We start from the raw sequence: 24,109 nt of genomic DNA on the forward strand, positions 1-24,109 counted from the left end.
GAACATTAAAAAAAAATAAAGACAAAAGGAGGAAAAGGAAAAGCCAAATCTTATCACCTTGAGATAATGACTGATAACATCATGCTCGTAACTTTTGAACATGATATATGCATATATTTTATATAATTATAAATACTAATTTGCTCATTCATCACTATGTCCTCAGCATTTTCCTGTGTAATCATATATTCTTCAAAAATACGATAATTAGTGGTGATGTACGATTTCACTTTAAGGATGTACCATGTTTTAATTAATTATCGTTCTGTTACCTGCCATTTAGGTGATTTTTAATTTTCATAGATGCATCTTAAAAGAACTTTAAAAGAACGCTTAATTTGCTAAATGACTATTTAAGCAAAACTTGGGGATTGTTGTTTTAACTTCTGACACAATTCCAATTTCATGAATCACTGATAGGGACTGACAGTTTGACACATATGATTAATGTGGGTGTCTGGGGTTGGTGATGTAGTTCTAATTTCCGGTTGGAATTAGAGTATCAGGTTGGAGACATGGCTTGAGTAGGCTTACGGTGTCCATGAATACTGGTTTATTTGTACACGCACAGGCAAGGGGGCAAAGGGGGCTACGATCCTTCGGGCTTGAATCCTTCCAACAAACACATGTGTGTGTAGGCTCTTTCTGGACTTGAAAGACCCTGATCATCTAAGTCTGTGTATCTCACTGGGGTGGGTTGGGTCAGATGACTTTGCCTCCTTGCTTACCCCCCTACCCACAGAGGACATTCAGCTATGTCTGGGGATTTTTGGATGTCACAGCTGGGGTGGGGGGTTGCCACTGGCATCTAGTGGGTAGACACCAGGGATGTTGCTGAAAGACAGCACCCCCACAGCAAAGAATATCTGCCCCAAATGTCAGTAGTAGGAATCGACTTCTTTGTTGAATGCAGATGTTTCCAGGGAATGCTTTCTCCATTCACGGGTCTAAATCTTCATTTTCTTCTCTTTACACCATGTCCTTTCTTGCAGCATCAGGAAAATAATGCTTGTTCTGTCGATGTTGTAATTGTCATGTTATAACATAAGTAGCCCTTAACTTTCATAGATTTGATATTCCTAAACATCATGTATTTTTGCTAATTATACTTTGACATTCTGAAACTGTCTTTTACATACTGCATTTTGTGTACACCAGTTGAGGAATGGATATTTCTAGTTGTAACACAGAGGTGCCCCTTGCTGTTGCTGGTTCCTTTTCAGCACATTGGCTGTCTTGGTGTAGAAGTGTATTTCAGTGCATTTGCTTTCCTATTTTATTGCATTCTTCTGTTTTTCTCTGTAAATGGAAATGGAAAAGAAAAAAAGGAAGTTGTAGTTCTATGGGTAAGAGGCATAGGTTTCATGAACATAATACATAAACATCAACATTGCATCGAAAATGAGAGTAATTAGGCAAGTCAGAAGGAGCACATCTTTAACCCCAATCAGATGCTTATCAGCTCTAGGCTGGTGGAATATATGATCAATTATGAAAGAAAATCAATTTAATGAACACATACAACATACTGAAAATATGTTGCTGAAGATTGTGTTAAAAGGATAAAGTTTAACGGTACTTTATAAATTCACCTCTGAAGAATAGCGGCTGTCTTGTATATGCTCTGTAGGACTGTTCACTTGTTCACTTGTTCACGTGTTCACTTTTGGCATATTGACCTTTGGTATACATTTTCAGGACTGTGTTGTATGAAAATAGAGGCCAGCTCCTTGTGGAAAGTCTTTACCTCTGTCCTTGGCTGAAGACCACCTACAGTATGTGAAGCCAGGAAGAAAGAAAGATTAAGAAATACAGTATTTCTGCTTTGATTCCCAAAGGTATTTGCTTTTTTTTTTTTAAAGGTGTCTGCCTTTATTTCAAATATTAATGCCCATTAAATGGAACTATCCTCCGCATCTTACCAGTGGAAATGAATTGCAGGAGGTTCATTTCACAACACACGAAGTACTTCCGTCTTGCAGTTATTTGAAGTCTAGACATGATTTAAACAAATGTTTAACCTTGAGAATAAAATTGCAAAGAGATCCCAAATGCAAGGGTGTAGCTTCCCTGTCATGGGTACAAGTACACACTTGATTATTTTTTTTTTTTTCTCCATTTTCCTCACTTTTCATGGTTTTTTTTTTTTTTTTTCTGGAATTAAAAAAAATAGTGTTTCTTTAAAGAGTTTCATTGAAGAGTTGCCTTAAATCCTTTTGGGAATAAGGGCGAGAGTGGGGTGGGGAAGGAGCAGCTGGTTGTAGACTCTTGTAGTCAAGGCTGTGGCTTATGGAATCAGATCAAACTGAGTATTCATTTGGATTCTACAATTTACCAGCAGTCCGTGTGGCCTAGGGCAGACCGTTTAATTTCTTTGTGCATTAATTTTCTTGACTGAAACATGGAAATCGTGGTAGGCTGTAAATTTTAGGGCCTTGAGAGGGATCCATGAGACAGTTCACCGGAGGTGCTTTGCGTGCTGTCTGGCTTAATAAATGGGCACCATTTATGATCACTATCCTTCCCCAGCCACCTCCCTGCCTCCCCAGGTGAGCTTGTTCTGAGTTGCCGCCTTTCTGCCCAGGACATGCATTCCTTTCCTTTTGTACGTGAGAAAATGGGCCCGTCTCAGTGCTTGCTGACTTCTCACAATGCCTGGACATACTCTACCCACTTTGCCCGAGAAAGTTCCCAGAGGCATTCAAAATAATTCTCAGAATATCTAAACATTGTCAGTGCTGGCTCTGCCCAGGGGAAAACGGTACAGATATCCCAAGGGCAGGGCACCGCTTGACTATTCAGTCATTTGCTCCGTCTTTGCAGGAAGTGTGGAAACTGCCCCCCATTGCTGCTTCTCTCTCGTTACAGAAACATCCATCAATGGCTGATTTGTGGTGGTTTTGATGGTGACACATTTCACCAAGTATACAGATTTGCTCCTTGGAGATTACGATGCTAGTAAATTAGTCATAAGGATTTATATTACATGATAAAAGAGCTCTTTGATTTCTTCAGTCCTTCACGTTATTCCTTGTGAAACAAAACAGCTTGCCTCCTTAACCTCCCAAGCTCCCAGACATGACTCTGCAGGGTAGGATCATGAGCTGCTCATGAAGACCTGATGCACGAGGATGTTGAGAATGGGTGTTTCCTAGGCCTTGTTTTCCTGACATGTGTCTTTCTTATATGTTGTTAATTTAAATGGAACAGTAGAGATAATGCTAAAACACCCAGACAGTCCAATTTAAAAGCCAGGCAGATTTTCTTTCCATACTTTGTAGATTCGACAGTGCTGTACAGGCTCCCCCCCGTTGTCCCCAAAAAGTCAAACCCACGTCAGAGATGTGTTTCGCTGTTGGGCAGAGCAAGCTGCAGCACCCCTGAGATCATCTGAAACTCAAGACTGGTATCTTTACCAAAAAGGATGCAGCACCTTTAGGACCAGTAGACACAGACAAAGTCATTGTGGGTTGTGTTTCTGAGTAGAAATTGCTCAGGATTAAAGGATTCCCACCCCCAGGACTTTAGGGGAACAGGAATTCATTACCTACTTGCTAGGAATTCATTATACTTGCATTACTACCTACCTGCCCTCACCTATTCACGGTATCTTTAGATTAGACTTTGGACAATTTCTTTGCCCTTTAAAAGAATCTATACATTAAAATAAGGTAGGAAATCTTGACTTAGTTTTCTCAGTTGATATATTAGGGTGGCAGAGAACTGAGCTGGAGGGTGACAAGTTCCATTTTGAGTTAAACAGCACAGGCCTCAGCAGGGGTAACCCATTCACGCACCTCCGCGTCTGCTACGAATCCACTGCAGGCCCTCGACATCCCCTCCACTTGGAGGCTGGACTCGCAGCTTTGCATCATTGCACGTCCTGAGGGTTTTGTGTTGGCAGTTGATCCCAGCTATATTTTGTAGGGCTGTGTTTAGAAGAAACCAGAAAGTCGAATAAGGTCTGTGGGCAGATTCGACGGCAGTTAATCAGCCAGTTCTGGCTCAGAACCCAGCTCTATGGTCTGGATCGATTTCGAGGGGGTGGAGGGTGTTTTATTCCATTCAGGCTGCTATAATAGAATACTCTTGACTGTGTGGCTTATAAGCAACAGACACTTATTTCTCACAGTTCTGGAGGCTCGATGTCCAAGATCAAGGTGCCGGCAGATTCTATGTTTGGACAGGTCCTACTTCCCGCTTCATAGATGGTTGTCTCCTTGCTGCGTCCTCCCAAAGGCCCAAGCTCCTAATACCTCACTTTGTGGATTAAGCTTCAACATGGGAATTTTCAGGGCACATGAACATTTAGTCTATACTGGGGGGTCGGGGGTGGTAGTGCAGAGGGGAGATTGGCACTCCACCTCTCTGTGTCGCAGTTTGCTCATCTGTACGATGAGAGACAGAACCTCTTCCAGCTATAAAATTTTGATATTCTGGAAGGCTGGAAGGGATCCCAGGAATTCTTTGGGGGAATGAGTGGTCAGGGTCTTCCTGTAGCTCAGTGATTCTCAGGGTGTGTTCTCTTGCAGCATAAACAGCAGCTGGGGGACTTGTCAGAAATGTGAGTTCTGGAGCCCCATCCCACACCTACTCACTCGCACTTCTCTTGTGCTCTCACCAGCCCTCCAGATGGTTCCTTTGCATGCTCAGATTTGAGAACCACTTCTAGAGAGAAGCGGTTGTCTAACTTGGCTGTATCTGGAGAGCTTCCAAGATTACTGATACCTGGGTTTTGCCCCTGAGATAATCTCGTTCAGTTGGTCTGGGGTGTGGCTTGGACAGTGGAAAGTTAAAAAATTTCCCCAGGCAATTGTATAATCAACCAGAGCTGAGAAACACTGTTGTAGAGAACTGACCAGATAAATCAAGAGTCTTTTTTTTTTGTTTTAAAGATTTTATTTATTTATTTTAGAGAGAGATAGAGCACAAACCAGGGGGAGGGGCAGGGGGAGAGGGAGAGAGAATCTCAAGCAGACTCTGCACTGGGCATGGAGCCCAATGTGGGGTCCATCCCACGACCCTGAGATCATGACCTGAGCTCAAACCAAGAGTTGGACACTTAACTCACTGAGCCACCCAGGCGCCCTGATAAATCAGAATCCTAATGCTAGTGTAGGGGACCAAGGCCCAAGACTCTGAATTTTTTAAAAAAGATTTATAGGGAGGGACAGAGGGAGAGGGAGGGAGAGCGTTAAGGGAGACTCATTGCTGAGCTCGGAGCCCGATGTGGGGCTCAGTCTCATGACTCTGAGATCACAACCTGAGCTGAAACCAAGAGTCGGAGGCTCAACTGTGCCACCCAGGTGCCCCAACTCTGAATTTTAAGAAGTTCCTGTGTCAGTGCAGGTCCTTCAAGAAGCAGGTGCCAAAATAGGCTTGGACATGCAAGTTGTTATTGGAGGACATATCTGTGTTCATTTCCTAGAGTTACTGAAATGAATGACTGCAAACTCGGTGGTTTAGACGACATAAATTATTCTCTCTCAGTCCTGAAGAGCAGAAGCCTGGGATCAGATGTCAGCAGCTCATGCTTCCTCCACAGGCTCTAAGGGAAACATGCTTCCTTGCTTCTCCCAGCTGCAGGTGGATCCAGCCATGGCAGTATAACTGTAATCTCTGCCCCTGTCTTCTCATGCCTCCTCTGTGTCTTTCCATGCTCTGTCCCTCTTATAAGGACACCAGTCATCCCAAATCTAGGAAGATCTCATCTCAAGATCCTTAATAACATCTGCAAAGACCCTGTTTTTTTTCCAGATAAAGTCACATTCACATTCTGGGTAGACATGTCTCTTGATCTGTAATGCTAGTGAAGGAGAAAGGGGTAGGGTGCGGCAGAAAGTAGGGAGAGCGCTTAGATGGAGATGCAGGTCTGACTCTTGTGATAAGAGAAAAAAAGGATTGTGTAAGAAGAGCTTCAGCCTACTGTTGATCTAAGAAAAAGAATTTTTTTTAGATTTTTTATTTATTTGAGAGAGAGAGCAGAAATTGTGAGAACATGAGTGGGGGTAGGGCAGAGGGAGAGGCCATGAGAGAAGCAGACTCCCCGCTGAGCAGGGAGCCCGATGCAGGGCTCCATCCCAGGACCCTGGATCATGACCTGAGCTGAAGGCAGACGCTCAACCGACTGAGCCACCCAGGTGCCCTGATCTAAGAAAATTTTAACTAGGCTGTTGGGAGTGCCTCAGAATTGCTGGGTTGAGGGGCACCTGGGTGGCTCAGTTGGTTAAGCCTCTGTCTTCAGCTCAGGTCATGATACAGGGTCCTGGGATCGAGCCCCGCATCGGGCTCCCTGCTCAGCGGGGAGTCTGCTTCTCCCTCTCCCCCTGCTTGTAGTCTCTCTCTCTCTCTCAAATAAATAAAATCTTAAAAAAAACAGTGAGAACCTTTAAAAAAAAATTGCTGGGTTGAAATGAATCCCCAGTGTTTTGGTATTAGGAGGTGAGGCCTCTGGGAGGTGATTTTGTCATGAAGGTAGAGCCATCAGGAATGATATTAGTGTTCTTACCAAAGAGGCCCCAGATTGCTCTGTCATCACTTTTACTGTGTGAGGACACAGGGAGAACCGGGAAGTCGCTCCCACCAGACGCCTGCTGATGCCTTCAGCTTAGACTCTTCAGTCTCCAGAACTGTGAACATAAATGTCTGTTGATGATAAGCCACTCAGCACTTTGTTGTGTGGTATTTTGCTGAATCCACCTGCAGTATCTGGATGATACACTCACCTGTGCTCCCAGCAGCAGCTTCTCTTGAAGGGAGATGAGCGTCACGAACTCCGTGCCTGCCACAGCCCCCAAGACCACCCCTATGTCCACTGAGTATCTGAGTGGTAGAACTGTTGCCTAAGATCTGTGTTGCAAAGCTTAGAGCTGAGAGATTAATTTTGAGAAGCTTCAAGGAACAATGTCTTGAAGCTCTGAAATGCACCTGAGACTATTTAACACTCAGAAAGTCATTAGTAGAGACACCCACTTAATTTTGTTTGTGTCTGCCAAAATTCTCTGACCACAGATCCCTTTATCCAGGGTAATACCCGTTGACACCTGCAGAACACATGAATTTTGGGAATCACTGCTGTGGATCAAAGGATAAACTGGATTGCTTGCAGCTTGGGCTAATGGACCTGTCAGGACAGCCCCAGGAGGAAGGTGGCTGCCTGGGTAGCATTTTTGGAGAACTACAAAAAAATCTTTTGAAAAGGCCTCAAAACTGCTTCCTCTGCCTGCCGGTTGATGTTCCTCCATTAGGGTTTCATTCCCTAGGCTTGAGGCTTTAATCTCTGCTAAAATGTGAATACTCCCCGGAGAAGGGAATTCCGTTCTAATTTCACGACCCTATTCTGAACAGCTTGCACTCAGTGCAAAAACCTCTCTCCTGGGCACTTAAAAAAGATCTCACTGCTTTAATAGAGAAGATGGATGTGTGTGCCAGTCATTCTTGGAAATACTTAGTTAACTGGCATTCAGAGCTTCGTGTGAATGCAGTTTTCAAATTCTTCCCTGAGGTAAGGTTTCCACTGGGGAAGAAGAAAGCCTGAGGACATGGATTCCTGAGGGCATTGAGAGGTGGGGTCCCTGGAACTAGGGAAGGACATGAAAAAAAGACAAAGATAAATTCTGCTTGCTCCTCAGGTGTACCCAAGGGCTGATGTGCCCAAGACACACACATTTACGGGCAAAGCTGTTATGTTCACATACTGGCCCATCAGAGATGTGTTTTGAGTCTAGATTAAACAAAAGCCTTTCCCCCAACCCCGTGTGAAATACATTAAGTGTGACTTAACATGGTCATTGTGGGATTTTGGAGGGTCCTCGGGCATGAATTGCCTTATAATGAGTGGGTTTTTTGTTTTTTTTTTTTAACTTCCATAATCAGATTCTTTTTGAGGGATTCATGAAGCATTCACAAATAACCTGAATTTTTTGCTCAAACATAAATAATATTTTAGCAAGTGTTATCAAAAAGGGGACATAGATACATCACACAAATAGGTATCCACACGTGCACGCATGCACACACAGGCACTCACACACAACACCAGTGTGTGGCCGTGACTCTCATGCCATGTGAGGAACCAGTCACAGCTGGGCACAGCGCTTACGCACCATTCCTGAAGCTCCGTGTTTTACAGGCAGCTGCTGAGCTGGGCAGTACTGACCACGTGTACCTGGGTAGGACTCCACAACACTGCAACTCCACGGATTTTGAGGGATCTGGGAGGGGGTGTCTCTAGTAACGGGAGCCCCCCAGTAACAGTGCCCTGTTGGAAAGCACGGCTTCTGTCATGTCAGCCTGCCCTTCTGCTGAGGCTCTTGCTAAGCTACTGAAAGTGGAGAGGCATTTAAGTTTCTCTCTCTTCTTAGCAAGTTTCCGAGGGTTTTCACTCATGCTTGGATTCTGAATTGCCTGAAACACATAGACTTCCATTATTAACTCTGGATTTAGGTTTTATTTTAGCTCGGTGTCCTTTTGGACTCACACTGGCTTATCATCCAAGTGCTGCACATTGGTTTGAATTTGTCAGCCATGCAGAGCCATCCTTTCTGCTTTCTGTGGAAGTCAGCATTCCTAGCTTATTTCAGGATAGCTTACCCTGACAGAAATAGAACCCGTGACTCAGCAGCTTGTGGGAAATACACCCTTTCTGCCACTTTGAAGGAAAATTTCAGTTTCGTTGATAACAGATATAAATTGAAATTGAATTTTATTGACCAGTGCTGGGCGTCTTGTAGAACTTGCCAAAAGTAGAGATTTTTGTTGTTCGTATGAAAATTAACCAAGAATTTACCAGAAAAAGACTACTTATTTGCTATAAGTGTCAGAGAGAATAGAATTTTTGTGTAGAAGCAAAAAGGGCAGGAAAATGGATTCATCCAGGATCTCAGAATTAAACTTTACCGGGGTACAGTTCAACTATCTGTAGAAGAAATGTGCTGATGGAGACCCTGAAGAAGGCTTTCAATTAGTGAAAACAAAACCCACACTCCAACCAGTCGCTGAAGACTTTTTGTTCTGCAGTCCAATACAATGCTGCTGCAGCTCTCTGGCCGTGTGTACATGCAGCAGCTACACATTGACTGGCTGAGTTGGGTTTTCATAGATGGACAGTGTGAATAAATCATATCAAAGCCAACTTTTCTTTCTAGTTTATGTCATTTGAGCAGTATTTGGAATAAAAATAGAAAAGGCTGCAAGAGAGACCAAGTCATGACTTTATTCTTTGTATTAAAAAATACATCCTTGTTAGAAAGATTAATACAGAAACTGACAAAGACTAAAATAAAAATCTACCCAGAATCCCCACCAGCTAGAAGTAAACATCATCCCCCTTGGTTAGCTATCGTTTTGCACACCTCCAGAAAGAAGGACAGAAGATGGACAGATAGTTACACCAAAATGTGTTTTCATTTTCATGTGTACTATTCATGCAGTTTTGTGAAAGTATTAAAATTAATTTCCCTTGATTTAATAAGAAGAAATGAAACTGATTTGGAACCAGGGGAAGCGATAAACTTCAAATAGATGTGTTTTTTTTTTTTCTTGCCCTGAGAGAGATACTAGATCCTAAAAGATTGATCTGAGGTTAAGGAAGTAGATTATGAATAACATTAAGCAGTTGGAGACATTATGTGTCTTTGAATTACACTTTTCAGTTTTAGATAATTTTGATTGACTCCTTGCTATGAAATTTGAGGACATTGGTAATTTCACATTTTTTCCCATTTTCACATCTGATTTTCTTCATTACTGTATTATTTTCATGCTGTGATAGTTTATGTAACAGTTACATTATGCTTGGTGACCATGCTTCTCACAATTGCTTGGTATTCTATTTAAGTGGATCCTCTGCTCATCATCCATTGTTTGGTCAAAGATCCTCTGTTCTTCAGGCTTTAATTTTGTCTCTTATTTGTCTGGATTTCATCTTCAAGCAGTTTTATCAAAAGGGCTCAAGGGTTCTGTGTTGTCTGAACTCTTTCATGCTGGAGAATATCTCTGTTGCCTCTTTGCTTCAGTGGTATTGTGACTAGATTTTGTGTGAGTCTCACATTCTTTCCTTCAAAACATCCTTGTCATCGCTCCATTATTGTCTGGCTTTCAGTGTTGCTACAGAGAAATATATAACTTGTTTTTTTCCTATTTGGTAGGTTATTTATCTTTTTTTCCTGTGTGTCTAAAGTATGTTTTCTTTAACCTTGAGGTCTTGATGATGTCAAGTCTTGTGGAACTTTTTAAAGAAAAACCCGGTGTTATTTCTACTGATCTCATAGAGAGAGGGACAGTCAGTATATATGAACTGACTCCTATGATATGAACTGAGAGCTATTTCTTTTTATTGTGAAACCTACAGAATAATCATAGCAGCTGCCATTTATTGAATTCTGTGCCAAACCCAGTAGTGTTGTAGATGTTTTAGGAATATGATCTCAATTCTTCCACAAAGCTCTGAAGCAGAAGCTATTACCCCCTTTTTATAGATGAGAAACTGAGTTTTTGAGCTAACAGGGAACTTGCTACCAGTTGCATAGCTACGAAATCAGGCGCAGGTAAAAAGAGATAATTTTCCCTTTTGTTTTATTCATGTCCTGTTTCTGATATTGTACTATAATTATATAAGATGTCACCATTCGGGGCAGGTGGCTGAAATGTACGCAGGACTCTATCAACTATTTTGTAACTTTCTGTGATTGTATACTTATGTCAAAATGACAAGTTAAAAGAGAAAAACAGAACAAAACTTGAGACAACTCCTAGCTAATGCTGGTCTAGTAGGATATTGAGAGTCAGGACAGAAACAGAGGGTAATGACCGGTGTTACCTGGGGTTGCAGTCATCCAAAGGCTCAACTGGGGCTGAGAAATCCATTTCCAAGATGACTCACTCACAACTTGGTGCTGGCAAGTTGGTTCCTTTTTAGATATGATCTCCATGTGGACACGTGAGTGTGTCCTCATGACATGTGGCTGGCTACCTCCAGAAAAAGCAGTTCGTGAGATCAAAGTGAGCTGAGTCGGCCTTGGAGCACCTCTGCAGTGTTGAGTTGATCAGTCAAGTCAGTCGTGATTTAATGTGGGAAGGGGAGACGTTCGGGTGTGACTACCAGGAGGACTACTGGGGGCAGTCTTAGAGGCTGGCTACCACAGTCCTGGAAACCTTTCATGGAAAAAAATCAACAGAACTATGGCTCTGTGGACTTGGCCAGTGAAGAGGAATGTACCATCGATAACTGAAGATTTTGGAGCCTGGTCAAAAGAATAGAGGTGCGGTAGTTACAGACCAGAAGGCAGCTGGTATTGAGAGAGTGGGTTATGGTTTTAAACATGTTGACTTTGAGATGATGTGTAGGCCCATCTTTCTTTCTTTTCTTTTCTTTTTTTTTACCCACGCTGGGCGTGGAGCCTAATGCAGGGCTTGAACTCACGACCCTGGGATCAAGACCCAAGCTGAGATCAAGAGTCACATGCTTAACCGACTGAGCCACCCAGGCACCCCAAGGCCCATCTTTCTAGACTGACCTATAACTCACCCCTGGTTTCAGCCCCACACCTCCCTCCTGATATCTGACACCTCTCGTCTCTGGACCTTTCTGGGATTATGAAGTAGGAACTGACTTCATCATTCCTGGCCCCTGCTCTTCCACAGCTCTGGCATTCACCTTAGCCCTATTAACTGCTCATGTCTGCGTTCCCGCTTCAAGACCTTTGTTGGCATCTGTTCTCTGCTGTTGTCTCTTCTCTTCTAAAATTCTTGTGACTGTTTTTTTAAATTTCTTTTTTTAATGTTTTTAATTCAAATTCCAGTATAGTTAACATATAGTGTTATATTAGTTTCAGGTCTACAATATAGTGATTCAGCAATTCCATATATCATGGGGTGCTTATCACAACAAGTGCACTCCTTAATCCCCATCACCTGTTACCCCCATCCCCCCCCCCACCTCCCCTCTGGTCACCATCAGTGTATTCTCTAGAGTCAAGAGTCTGTTTCTTGGTTTGTCTATTTTTTTCCCTTTGTTCATTTGTTTCGTTTCTTAAATTCCACATGTGTGTGAAATCATACCGTATTTTTTAATTTCTTTATTCTTATTTTTAAAAATGTTTTATTTTTTTCTTTATTCTCATTTTAATAAGCTTTGGGAAAGGGCAGATACAAATGCACGGGTTGAATTTTAAATATTTAACTAGAAGTTAAGTCATATTGGACTGAATCCATTTGATGCAGAAATTTTACTTAATGAAAAAATTTGAAACACATATTTTGGGTGTGAAGTAGGTAAAATGATTTAAAAAGTGATTTTTCACTGTGTCTGTATTATCTTCGAGAGACATATTCAACATTTATTGGTCTTTTCACTCCATTTGTGAAGCTAATAGTGCAAACACTACAACTTTAATGAGAAATTGTAATAATAAACAGCAGGTATGCATCATGAGATATTTTTCCTACACAAATTTCTCTTGGGGTATGAAATGAGGTATTAAATCAAACCAAAGAGGTTTTGTGTCTGGTGAAATAAAACTAACAATAGTAGAGCAGAACTCATATAATTATATTTTCTCTTGGGGATATTAGGATTTTTCTTTAAATAATTATTATCATTATTTTGTTCCGCATGCATAGCAGTTTTTGAAATTCCTTGATGAAGAATAAAAAATTAGCAGGACAACCAGATAAACATGTCAATGAAAAAAAAGTCACTGTTCATTCTAGGCTAGCACTTATTATGAAAAGACCTAGCATCTTGACAATGTATAGTTATCTTTTCAAAGACTTCATTAACATCAAGTTGGACAGCTCTTTCTAGCCTTCCAAAATGTGGTATCTTGGCCTACAGGTGGCCACTTGTTCTCTGAAAAGCATCCTCTGTGTGATGAGTGCTTCTGGGTTTAGCTTGATTCATTCAGCTCCAAAGATACCTGTGACATCTCTTCAGGGAACACAGCCCAGATGGCTGCTTTGGAAAAGCTGGTGTGCAAACATTTCAGAGCTAAGATGGCACATGATTTGTTCCCCAGCAAGCAGAGATCAGTGAGTCCTGAAAAACATCCCTCAGCTGTGCTTCCCCAATGCTGGAGGCACTCAGTGATGTTCATGTGAGTGCGTTGTGGTCCTGGGCCCACGGCAGTGGTGGGATGTGTCATTTCTGATTATTTTTTAAAAAAGACAAACTTAATGGTATTTTACTATTACTTCATTATCGAGAATTTGCAAAAGACATTATTTTATAGCCTTCATCCACAGTACTCCATCTGTTTACCTCTATTAATTTTAAAGAATTGTGATTAACTACATATAACATAAAATCTACCATTTTAACCATTTTGACGTGTGCAGTTCTGTGGCATTAAATATATTCACATTGTGTGCAACTGTCATCACCATCATCTCCAGAACTTTTTCATCCTCCCAAGTGGGAACTCTATACCCTTTAAATAAAAACTCCCTATCCCATCCCCTCTCCCTGGCACCCATAATTCTAACTTTCTATCTCTGTGAATTTGGCTGCTCTAGGTACTGTAATAAGTGGAATCATACAGTACTTGTCCTTTTGTGACTGGCTATGTCACTCACTCAGCATCATGCACTAAGCTTCATCCAGTCATGGCAGGAGTCAGGATTTCCTTCCTTTTTAGGGCCGAACCATATTCCACTGGTGGATGGACCATATTTGTTTGCCCATTCATCTTTTGACGGACATTTGGGTTACTTCCACTGTTTTGTTCTCTATATATCATTTGAGACCCTGATTTCAATTCCTTTGGGGATGCACCCAGAAGTGAAATTGTTAGATCATGTGGTATTTCTATGTTTAATTTTTTGAGGAGCCCCCATACTGTTTTTCACAGTGGCTGCATCATTTTACATTCTTATCGCTCCTGTTATTTTTGCTAAGATAGCTTTTATTCATTGTCTATGTGCTAGTGACACTGATAAGGTCCATCTTTGTGGATTTTTTTTATTTAAAAAATTGACATACAATTTACATACCATAAGATTTGCTTCTTTAAAAGGTATAATTCAGTGGGTTTTAGTATAGTCAAAAGGTTTTTCAACAATTATCACAGTCTAATTCCAGAATATTTCCATTATAAGTCACTTTCGTTCCCCTTTTCTCTCAGCTTCTGGCAGTCACTAATGGACTGTCTGTCTCTATGGATTTAGCTATTGCGGCCATTTATACAATGGAAGCATATAATACGTGGTCTTTTGTGACTGGTTTCCTTCACTTAGTGTTTGTTTTCCGGTTTCATCCATGTTGTAGTAAGTACCACTACTTTTATTCTTTTTTATAGCTGAATTATATTCTGTTGCATGAATAGACCTCATTTTGTTTATCTACTTATCAGCTAGCTAATGGACATTTGGGTTGTTTCCATGTTTTGGCTATTACTAATAATACTTCTATGAATATCCATACACAAATTTTTGTGTGGACATTTCTCTTCCATTCCCTTGAGTATATACCTTGGTCTATAACAGAATATGGTATTCTGTTTAACCTTTTGTGGAACTGTCAAACTGTTCCCATTTTACGTTCTCATCAACTATGTATGAGGGTTCCAGTTTCTCCACATCTTCACCAACACTAGTTCTCATCTGTTGTTTAATTATAGCCATTTCAGTAGGTATGAAGTACTAGCTCATTGTGGTTTTGAATTGTAGTTTCCTCGTGACTAATGATGTTGAGCTTCATTCCATGTGTTTGTTGACCATGTGTATATCTTCACTGGAGAAATGTTCATTCAGATCCTTTGGACATATTTAATTGGGTTGTCTTATTATTGCTGAGTGGTGCTTGAATTATTTGATGCTCACTAAGGGTGGTGCTGGTATTGTCCCCTTTGTGTAGACGAGAAGAACTGAGACTTACAGAAGGTGACCGGTGGCAGAGCTGGGATTCTAGTCCAGGTTTGTGAGCTGCTGGTACCTCAACTTCTAACCACCAGTCACCTGCTTCTAACTCGGGCTCCTGTTCTGTGAGACTTTCACATGACTGTTACGTGTCAGTGCAGTCCTAGCATCACGGATTTTCCAGGTGATTGGTACTTAGGGATCAACATCAGGGTACACTTCCATACAGTTCATTAGATGAGTAGTTGACCTTCTGTTCTTACCGTCATCAGAATGACCAAGAGCTTCCTTTCTCCATTGGCTGTGCTGATGCTAAGAATAGAATTTATGTACAGCTTCCTTGAGAGTTCCTTGTTAGTAGCAGACGTCCTGTTGATATGTGTCAGAACATTCAGCTGCTCAGAAAGCTAAAGCATAGCCTCTCTCCCCTAGGTCTGACCATATTTGTTTAGGGGTCCATTCATCTGTTACCTTGACTTTCTCATCTTTGTGTGTTTGGAAAGTATTGATCTCCTTTAGATGTCACAGAACTCTCTTCTCATAGTCAAATCACTGGGAGTGCTTTGTAGACTCTTCATTTTTGTAGGAAAAAAATCTAAACATATAAGGTTGGCTAACAGGGTGTTTCGTGAACTTGAGTGAACACCTGAGTTACCCAGAGAACTTGTTAAAACACATTGTTGAGCACTACCCCCAGAAATTCTAGTTCAGTAGGTCTGGGGTGGGGGTGGGGGGCTGAGAATTTGTCAAATCTTAGGTGGTGCTGCTGGGCCAGCTTATGGGCCCTACTTTGAGTAGCACCAGGATGGTGGTTGGATTTCTGAGGCTCACGGGATTACATCCAATTCCTGCCTGGCTGCAAGTTTGTCCAAAAGTTGATCCCACCCCTTTTATACAAACTCTGTCCTCATTACTCACAATTTCCTATTAACTAAGGGGAGCTATTTTACTCTCCTCTGAACAGAAATGGGCCTATGCTTGTAATTCTCCCCCTGCCCTTGTGTTCCCCTTGCCCAGGTCCCCCACATGTATGGTAGGCAGAATTCCCAGATGGCCCTGACTATTCTGCTCCCCTGGTGTGCAGCCATCATGTGATAGCCTCTCTTTGAATTTGAGCAGAACCATGGGTATGATGGGATATCACTTCTACAATTTGGCTACTAATCTGTTGACATTGAGTCAAAATGGAGACTGTCATGGTGGGCCTGACTTAATCAGGTGATAACTTAAGTGGAATTGAACCCTTGCTGAAGTCAGAATGATTGCAAGTGTGAGGTGGGGCTTGCGGAGGGCCATGTAGCAAGAAATTCTGGGCAGTTTCTAGGATCTTTGAGAGGCCACCAGCTGACAGCCAGCATGAGAATGGAACCTCAGTCCTGCCACCACAAGGAACTGAATCCTGCCAACAATATGAGCCTCAGATGAGACCACAGCTCAGCTCACATGTTGGATGTGGCCCGGTAAAACCCTGAGCCCAGGACTCAGGTCAGCTGTGTCTGTACTCCTGATCCATGGAAACTGTAAGGTAATGAGCTTATGTTGCTTTGAGTCACTTTGTTTGTAGTCACTTGTTACACTGCAATAGAAAAGGAATACAGTATGGACATACTTTACCTTATCAGCCAAGCCCCAAATGCCTGTTGCTTCAGTATCCGGAGCAGAGTAATCCCCCAGTCTCTTCCTCTTAGTTGGGTTGGGCCCACACTTGGGTAACAAAAACACCCATTGGCCAGCATGCTAAATAGAACATCATCATGCTATGTGTACTTTTAGCATCAAAACAACTCTTGAAAGCTTTGAAGTTGCAGTTTTTTTCTTTTGGACCAGATCAAATTTTTTTTATGGAGCCCTTCGTGCCAGCAGAACAAATAAATCTAAGTGGCTGAGAATTTATTTTCCACGTATGTTCTGTATCTGAAAGGTAATTGTTCCTTACTTTGGTGCATTTCAGTGTTATCTTTCCCAGACCGACTGTTTACTCCTTAGGAACGAGGACCCGCTGTCCCTCTTGTTTGTATGATGTACCATCCTCAGCAAACAATAGAGCTCATAGAATATGGTAAAATAGCATGTGTAGCATATGTACTTGATTGTACCACCTTGATTCCTACCTGGGGCACTGCTCAGTCTTGCTTTTGTTTATCTAGGGGAATATATTCAGTAAGAGTACATCATCACACCTGGTTTGAAAGGGAAGGGGCCGAAGAGATCACCCCATTCATTTCTCTCATGCTACAGATAAGTAGCAGAAAGTCAGAAAGTGTTTTTCTTTTTTAAATAAGTAAATGGCTTATTGAAATTCACTTTTAAAAATTAAACGTGTCTAGAGAACCTAGGAATGCCACAAATGAGAAGAATCATGATTTAAAAAATCTTTTTGAAATTCAATAATTTTTGGCCCCAGGAAATATCTGTAGTGTGATAACCAGCGGCCAAGAGACTTCAAATGAAAGACAAACAGCTCCCGAGGTGAGTTCTTCCTTATTATGTCAGAATCTTTGGTCAGCTGGGCACTTATCCATGCACAGGGAAGGCTTATGCCACTTGGAACAGTGGGGTAAATAACACAAAGAGAAATCTTTTAATTTAAAACAGAGCTCACTGGGGGCTGAATTTCTACCTATTTGGAGTTTAATAGAATGAAGTGCAGTCACTTAAAGCTTTTAAACGCACTGCTTTTCCCATATATACTTTAGTTCTGTTTGACCTTTTCAAAACAACAGAAGGCATTTTTTTTTTTTACATTATTCCAGAGAATTAGGAGCTAACTCTAGAGTGACAGTCTTGTTCCTAAAATTCAGGAACAGTCTTGTTCCTGAAATTATTTTTGGCTTTGCAATATTAAAACAAATGGAAAACAAAATGGAATTACCTCCCCAACCCCATTCAAACCTCTCTTGAATAGCTGCTTTACGTAAGTTAAATTGCAGTGGGTTGCGAGCAGCACTGTACAGAGGTAGAAAATCTGGATTCCATTTATGCCCTGGCTCCTGGGGGAGCCTTATGGCCTCAGCTAGTCTAACACTTCCCATGGCTTCCATCCCTTTTCTGGTGAAGTTAAGCATTTTAACTATTCAGGTATATCCTGTTTTTAATTTTCTGGGAAAATCAGCATTGACTCAGTAGAGATCAGTTAAGCCATCAACAGTGATAAAGCATCATCTTGGTTATTGTTTATTGCAGGGGTCAGCAAAGCATTTCTATAAAGGGCCAAATACTGAATTATTTTTGGCTATGTGATCACTACTCAACTCTGATGTTGTAGCACAAAAGCCATAAATGAAAGGGCAACTTCCAAAGCAACTTAACTGTATTTTTTCTTTTTTTAACCAAAGTAGGTGATGGCAGGATTTGGCCCACAGGCTCCAGTTTACTGACCCATGTTCCACTGGTTACTTCCCAAGGACCTGAGATTGGACAAAAAAAAAATTTAAGGAGCAGAGACCTAGAGGGAGGATCTGGTGGTCTTTTGGATCAGGTGTGATAGGATTGGGTGCTAGAGTTCCTATGTAAGTGTGTGAACCCAGGTCATTCACTTCTCTGGTCTTAAGCTTCTATGCCAAAAAAGGGCAAAAAAGTGACTTTGACTTTCCATGAGCATTCACCATTGGAAGTCCTCACTGTCTACTCATCACTACAGCTCTGCAAGGCAGCCAGTCTTCTGCTTTGCTGCCCATGAGAATCCACTGGAGAGCTTGTAAATGTCCCAGTGTCCATGTCCCACCCCTTACTATCACATCAGAACTAGGGCCGGGGCTGGGAATCAGCATTTAGAAAGCCTCACAGCTGCATACCTTGGGCCACCAAATTTAAGAACCAGTGTTATCAGGAGGGTATTCTTATCTCTGTTGTATAGAGTTCACAGGGGTAAGATTGCCAAAGGATTCACAGCAAGAAAGCAGGCAAAGCATGATTCAAAGTCAGGTCACTAAAATTTCAGTGCTTGTGTTTGTACTCACTATGTTATTTTGATTCAACAACCACATGAGATTGGAATTGTGAGCCAGTGAAAAAACCAAGATGTGTTTATGTATTTTATAAACAGTGCAGTACAGTATATATCATTATCATCATCGCCATTGCCATTGTTATTATTGGGTATTTGCTGCAGTTTGTGTCTTAGTTTTCTGTGTTGCATAACATATAGTACCAACTTAGTGGCTTAGACCAATACCCATTTATTATCTCATATATTCTGTGGGTCAGAAGTCTGGGAGAGGCTTACCTGGGCGCTCTGCTCAGGGTCTGACACGGTCTCACTTTCCAGTCAAGGTGTTAGCTGGGTTGTGTTCTCATCTGGAGACTGGACTACGGAAGGATCTCTTTTCCACGCTCTCTCAAGCTTTTGGTAGAGTTCATCTCTTTGTGGAATTAATGAGATACTTAGGACATCTTGTTTCTTCAAGGTTAGCAAAAGAGCATCACTGTAGCTATGAGTATCTGCTTTCAGGGAGAGCTAAGGACTGCTTTACAGGGCTCACCAGATTAGGTGAGGCCCACCAACAATTACTTTTTTTTTTTTTAAAGTAGACTTTATTTTTTAGAAAAATTTTAAGTACATAGCAAAAATGAGAGGGAAGGTACAGAGATTTCCCATATACCCACTGTCTCCACACATGCATAGCCTCTCCCATGTTACTTTTGCCGACATCCCACAGCAGAATGGTGCTTTTGTTACAACTGATGAACCTACACTGACATGTCATTATCACCCAACGTCCATAGTTTACATTAGAGTTCACTTTTGTGTTGTACATTCTGCGGATCCTGACAAATGTATAATGACATGTATCCACCATTAAGTATCATGCAGAATAGTTTCACTATCCTAAAAATCCTCTGTGCTCTATCTGTTCATCTTTCCCTCTCCCCTAAGCCCTGGCAATCATTGATCTTTATATTTCTCCTTTATTTTGTCTTTTCTAGAATGTCATCTAGTTGGAATCATACAGTATGTAGCCTTTTTATTTTATTATTTTTTAAAGATTTTATTTATTTATTTGACAGAGAGAGACACAGTGAGAGAGGGAACACAAAGGGGGAGTGGGAGAGGGAGAAGCAGGCTTCCCGCTGAGCAGGGAGCCCAATGCGGGGCTTGATCCCAGGACGCTGGGATCATGACCTGAGCCGAAGGCAGACGCTTAACGACTGAGCCACCCAGGCGCCCCAGTATGTAGCTTTTTTAGATTGGCTTCTTTCACCTAGTAATGTGCATTTATGATTCCTCCATATCTTTTCATGGCTTGATCATTTTATTCCCTTTTTATTAACTCAAAGTCAACTGATTAAGGACTTTTTAATTTTGCAATTTCCCTTCACCTTTGCCATAGAACATAACATAACATAACCTAATCATGGGAATGATATCCTATGGTGATATCAGGGGGAAGGGATTATATAGGGCTGTACAAAAGGGCAGTGGGAGCCTTGGGGGCCCCTTAGAATTCAGTGTCCTCCCCTTGGGAAGCAGAGCAGGCCGTGACGGGCAGCACTTTCCAGAATGGAAGAGCACAGGAGCTCTGCTCTAACGGTATGTGCAGTTCCTGAGCCAGCAGTGGCTCTAACCATATAAGCAGTCTGTGAGCCAGCCCACAGTATTCCACCAGTAACTCCATTACTCTGCACATAGCACCAGCACCTGACCGGTGTTGGGATCTGAGGTGCCCTACTCAGTGGTTTGTCTTTTAACCTATTTAAGGGGCAACGTAAGCACAGCATGATTTTCCATATGGAAAAACCCCAAGTCCTTTTTAGTGTGTGGTCAGCGCAGTGAACCACTTTGGGCAACGTGGAAGGAAAAAGCGCCTGTAGCAGGATGAAAAGTGAGGAGAGGGACACGGCAGGAGCAGCTCTGTTCTAAACACACGTTCGTTTGATTGGTGGAGGATGTTCCTGTTGGGACAGATGTGCTTGTTCAGGGCTGGGTGTAGGTGTCCACTCCCTTGAGATGATCTTCAGTGATGTACAAAAGGTTTATTTTCCCCAATCCAAAGGGCACAAGTCCCAGAGACCCTCCCGCACGGGTCACATCCATTTGTATTTGTTCTCAGAAGGCTCGCTTCTCTCTGCACTGGGCAGTACTCTGTCAGATCTGCCTGAAGTGAGGGCATAGCATTCAGTGAGCATGCACTGGGCATCCTAGATGCTGAGCAGAATGTCAGGGGTGGGGGGAGCTGTGCCCTCCGGGGGCTGGCTCTGCATGGGATGAGGACCCTGGGCATGGAGATGACAAAGGCTGTGGGAACAGAGGGGAAGGAGCACTGAACACCACTAGGGAGAGGAGAGACCGTGTTCTATTTACTCTTTGGCCACCTGCTGCTGTTTCCCAGTGGGGATTGTGCACGGGTGTTGATTCTACAGCACCAAACAGCAGAAAGCAGTCAACAAGTGAAACACAAAGACCCCTGGTGAGCATCGGGTTTCCTGTGCCATGAGTTCGTGTAGCAGCTTCGGGCTTTGGGCTTGCAGAGAACTTTCCGTGGTAATGTGCATTTAGGGGGTGGGGATTGAAAGAAGGATCTGGAAATCACCTTTTTCAGCTTAAGAACCGCTCGAAGAAATCCTTTAGCACGTAAGGCCAGGGTTGGCAAACTGCAGCCTCTCTTCTTGCTTGCTGTGGTATGGCCCACAGCCCAAGAATGGATTTGGCAGTTTGAAATGGTTGAAAAAATCGAAAGAAAATAGTATATATAAATATATATATATAAAATTACATGTATGTATATATATATAAAATTACATGTGAAATTTATATAAAAGTGACATTTCATTGTCCAAAAATAGAGTTTAATTGGCACCGAGCCACACCCGGTTGTTCCTGTGTATTGTCCATGGCTGCGTTGCAAGAGCAGACGCAGGGGTAAGTAGTTGCTACGGTCACAGTGTAACCTGCAGAGCCGAAGATATTTACTGTCTGGCCCTTTCCAGAACGACTTTGCTAACCTCTGCCTCAGATCACGGGGTACAGTAAGTGGAAAAAAAAACATACACCACTTGTAAACTAAGTGGAAGCGCGCATTCTGCCAATCTGTAAGATAAATAGAACACAAACAGACACCGTGGTAAGTATGGCTTGCAAAGCCTGGCCGGTAACTGAGGATAAGAAGCTTGGCAAGAGGTTGGGAAGTGGCACTGCGTTTAAAATAAAATCAGTTTCAACATTTACGTCTACCAGTGCCAATTCAAATATACAGAAGAAAACAAACAAAACCCTAATGTTGCTCCTTCTGGCAAGAATTCAGGGTAATTGGGGCCATTCGTCGTGTTATCTGATCACATGCAAGCATGCTTCTTCTGGAAAACTCTATGGAGATGATAAAAGAATGGCCCACAAGTTTAAAGGAAGACTGACGCTCAGTTTCACCCTGAAAACAAATCGACCTGGGTTCTGGACCATTAGAACATCAAAGATCTGTTTTTCTTTCCTTTTCCTCTGACAGTCTTGCCTTTTTATCTCGATCGATCTGTTTGCATTGTGGTTTATTCATGTGATCAAGATATTTATTGATCCCCCCCTGTTTGTCAGGCACTTCTCCCAGCACTTGCAGTTTACCCAGGACCAGTTCAAATTCGTGTCCTTATGGAGCTTATAGTCTACCAGGGAAATCAGAAAAATCCACAAGATACATTATGTGACTTGTGCCTTTTTACAAATAACCATAAGTAAAATACAAGGCATGTTAGGTAGTAAAGAGAGGCAAGAAAAAAAGTAACGTGGGCGAGGAGTACAGGGCATGCATGTGCAAGCTGGGCTATGTTGCAGTTTTAGACAAAGGGCCAGTAGTGATGGGAGGCTTATGAGAGAGGTCTTAACTAGTTGGCCTGAATGATCAACACTGGCATCAGTAAACATCTGAGAGTATCTTGAGTGTCTCCAGATAGGCCAGCAACTAGCTCAACCGCATAGGAAAAATAGGGTGATGTGGAAATGGCCAGAAAGCACTGGAAAAGCTCTCTAATTTCTGCCCCACTGACTTCGAATTGAAGATAATCCTGCAGCCTTCAAACTGCAACTGCAAACGTAACTTGTCAAGTGAATTAGTGTGACTGAATGAATCCAGGCAGCATTAAATGACCAATGAAACGGACACAGCCTGGTATGAGATCTATTTCTCCATTCTGTGCTGTTGTCTGATGGTGGAGATAGTCCCTGGATCCTCTGGGAGCTCTCATTATCCTGGCCCCAACAGACCTTGCCTGAGACATACCTTTTCAAAGATCTAGAACCCCCTTCACATGGGAGTTAGATGCATTTGAATAAGCAGGTTCAGTAAATAACTGTGAAACTCTGCAAAATTGAACTTTCTTAAGTACTTTGTGTTAACTTGTTTTGTACTGACTAGAACGTTCGATCATCATCTTGAAGTAACAGATCAAATTAAGGTTTGGTTAGCTCTGTCCCTGCTCCGGAAGTAATTTTTCTGAATTTACACGCTCAGTTTCATTGCTTGGAATCACTTTGAACATATAAATGTATATCAGTGTACACACTTAAACATATCTACCTAAATATATATTAAAAATACAAAAGATAAAAATATACTTAATGTAATATATGTATATGTATAATGTTTCATATAATTACATATGCATGTTATCCACTTACATCCAGATAACTAGATAACTTATTGTGATGTCTCTGTTTTCAACCAGATATATCAAAATACCATATACAGTGTGTAAATGCATATCAAAATATATCTTTATTAAATACAGGGGAATGGAGTAGATATAGAGTGAAGATATATTTATGAGCATTGTCTCCCTGGTTTGTTTTGGAAAGATTTTTTTAAAGCTGAGCAGGGAACTAGAATTTAATTTATTTCTGGGAAGGAGTTGTAATTTGAATAAAAAATAAACAGATTTTCCCATGGGGTATGGAATGTAATTTGTAATGTAAATTTTGGGGAAAATGGTTATTTTTTTTTCTAGGAACCTAAACAACTTTTAGAGGGGCTCTCTGTTCTCTTTGGAGAATTAATAGAGATAAGTCATCCAAAGGAAAGATAAAGTTCGAAACAAGAGAGTTCCACAGATAAAAACATCCTCCTAAGAGGTGGCAGGGGTGGCATGGGAGGGGCCTCCATCTGACCAATGTCTCCTTCCTGATGCTCATTGGTGCCTTTGTACAAATAACGAAGGGCAGAAGGCCCTTGTGCAAATCTTTGCTCTAGGCTGAGAAACAAAACTTAAAGATAGATAAAAGCATCATAACTGGATGAAATCTCTCCTTTTATTAAGTACTATTTGTATGTGA

General features: G+C 41.8%; 1 protein-coding gene across 1 annotated transcript in view; it reads left to right on the forward strand.

Moving 5' to 3' along the window:
• ANOS1 (anosmin 1) overlaps window positions 1-24,109 on the forward strand; it is a 694,126-nt gene that overhangs the window by 79,960 nt on the left and 590,057 nt on the right. The window contains exon 2 of the mRNA XM_078064553.1: window positions 1,699-1,838. The gene's annotated coding sequence lies outside the window, so the exon portion shown is untranslated. The remainder of the gene's footprint in view (window positions 1-1,698; window positions 1,839-24,109) is intronic.

The sequence above is a fragment of the Halichoerus grypus genome, chromosome X (assembly GCF_964656455.1).
Source record: "Halichoerus grypus chromosome X, mHalGry1.hap1.1, whole genome shotgun sequence".
Taxonomy (NCBI): domain Eukaryota; kingdom Metazoa; phylum Chordata; class Mammalia; order Carnivora; family Phocidae; genus Halichoerus; species Halichoerus grypus.